The sequence below is a fragment of the Podarcis melisellensis genome, assembly GCF_964234715.1.
Source record: "Podarcis melisellensis genome assembly, chromosome: 3".
Classification (NCBI taxonomy): domain Eukaryota; kingdom Metazoa; phylum Chordata; class Lepidosauria; order Squamata; family Lacertidae; genus Podarcis; species Podarcis melisellensis.
This window is the reverse complement of record NC_138530.1, coordinates 57875953-57878674: the sequence shown is the minus strand read 5'-3', so window position 1 is coordinate 57878674 and position 2722 is coordinate 57875953.

Genomic DNA, 2722 nt, shown 5'->3' with positions numbered 1-2722 from the left:
AAGCCTTGCTATGAATATTGCCTCCCCACTCCAAACCTGAACTGCCACTTCTTGTCACTTCCTTTAATAGTTCTTCAGAAGCTGGCACCTGCAAAAATTGCCAAACCTATGCCATATAATGTATATTGAACCACCCATAGGAGTCAACTCCTAAGGGCTGAGGTCCCTTTGTGCCTCCCCATAAAATATTTGAGGGAGCCACTCCCAAGCTTATGGGCATTGCCACTGTGCACTGTGTCTTGTGGTTGATTATGTGGGCAGAATGCAGAACATGTCTGCCTCATAGAGCAGAACAGAGACTGCCTTTCTTGTTTTTGGCTTCTATGCTGCCTCATAATATCCAGCTGCCAAGGAGAGCCCATATCTCAGGGGCCAAGCAAAAGCTTTCTATACATAAGGTCTTTCCAGGATAGGTTCAGTCACTGGTCTCTCCAACATGCTTTGCCTTACTGCTTATATCAAACACTGGCAGACATTTTGCATCTCTAGGCAAACCCGCTTTGCCTTCGGACAGTAAGAGCCACAGGCAACGGGAGCTGAAAGTGCTCAGTTGAAATACTTGCCAAGTAGCAGGGCTGAGAAAGGCTTTGGAGTAGGCCATACCTGGGCAGATGAACCCAGTAGGAAGCCGCTTAACCTTTATCAGTTCTCCCCTTTGGAGCAAAAATTTTATCTGGTAATTAAAATACATGTTGAGCACTTCCTACACATTATCTATTTGTAATCCTCATAACAAATCTGTAATGTAGGGCTGGGGAACCTGTGGCCTTCCAAGTCTGGTAGGATTACAACTTCCATTATCTCTGAGCAGCAGAGGATACTTGCTTCCAGCAGTGTATCCATGTAACCCCCACCTCCTTTCCAGCCTGCCCCACCCCACAACTGTCCAGGTAAGCTGCAGCAACACTGGTGTCAGGAGGGTGGCTTCATGACTCCTCTCCAGCAGTCACTACTAGCATGCCTGAGCACTGGCCATGCTGAATGGAGTGAATAGGAGCTGGAGTCCAACAACATCAGGTTCCCCAGTCCTGCTGTGAGGTAAGTCTATAGCATGATCCCTCATTTTGCAGCTAAAATGACCGAGACTGAGAATGGCTTGGCTAAGTCCACCTAGTGGCCAAGGTAAGATTCAAAGCAGGGACTTCCCGATTTATAACACAGACTGTGTATACATTACCACTTACTGTGGCTCCAGTGCACTCCCGCTGAAACCATGTTCACATGCCATTAACCACAATTCATACCCATCCTGTAGTTTCTTGAGAAATATTGCTGTTGGATACTTCTCCCTTCAAACCAGCTTCCATCCAATTTGAAAAGTCACATTTATTTCTCAGTTTAGCTGAGGTATGTACATTTGAGACAGCTATTGCACAGGTGCAGATTACAGTTTCATTAATAGGATTGGGGGAGGGGTTCGGGCACAGGAAAGCCACACAAGTATTGTGCATTGGGCAAAGTTATCCTCACACCCTCTCTGGTGTGTACAGCAATGTGCAAATGTGACTTGAGATGCAGTAGGAGGGAGAATGACCTTGCTGGGTTTTAGGCCGCTAATGTGCACATAGCCTCTGTCTCTTAGGCCAATATGCTACATCAGCTTTCCTAATTATAGCCCACAGTGAGGCTTGGAAAGGCAAGGGAATCTTTTGCGAGCCATGAGTAGCCTATATTGCTCTGAGGAATGAGGGTGGGATCGGGCAAGTAAAGCTATTTGGGTTTCTTCCCTCTTGTGTTGTGGCTGCGCTGGGGAAGTCAGAGCCTCTCACTGTCACCCTCTATCTGTCTCTTGCTGAGATGAATCACACACACTTTGCACACTGTGTTTCCTCGGGGAAAACAGCTCATGGAAATGCAAGCTGTGTTTAGTCATAGTTGGAATATGATCTGCTAAAGCATTCTGTGCAAGTAGGTGTGGGTCTTTGCCGTGAATGAACCTGTGGCCTGGACCACAGCTGTAATTTTATTTCTTGCCGGGGGATTTTTCATGCCTGGACTATGTGGGGGAAGAGCAGTGAAACTACTGGGAAGGGGGAGACCCTCACAATGAAAATGGCCACTTCCGCACGCACTCTGTGCAGCCTATGTGACACATGGTCACATTGAGCGATGCTGTGAGCATCGATAGACTTTGTGCGTCACAGTGAACTGCCTGGAGCTGACTGGAGTTTGGGTTTCACAAACATTGCCAAGCCTGTGGGTTGGATTTATTTTAGGGTTTTGCTGAAGAAGTAAAATTAAATATTTTTTCTAAAAGGCAGCATGCTTCTTATCTTCCTTCAGAAAGGCAGATATGACTTTGAAGGGATCTTTCAAAGTGGTTTGATTTAATGTGGGTAACAAACGCTATCGATCGTTATTATTATTAGTATTCCTTGGTATTTGTTACTTCTGCTTTTCAACGGAATACATTATTATGTAATTTTACCTCACACTACTTTTATTATTGCAGTTTGTAGCAGAAGGGCTGAGTTTGGGCCTGCTTGTGGGATTAGCATCCTATACTTGGCTTGGGTAAAACTAGAGTGCAGTGTGCCCTTGCCTCAGACTCAAAGGATTTCGAAGCTGTTTGCTGAGAGATTAGTTATCTGCCAGTGGTGGCTGGGTGTGGCCTAACCTTTCTACTTTGTGAACCCCTTATCTGAGTATGTAAACAGATAAGAGAGCTGCACTGTTTCTTCTGTTTTCAGGCAAGAGCCATGCTGTGCAAACTATATGTGAT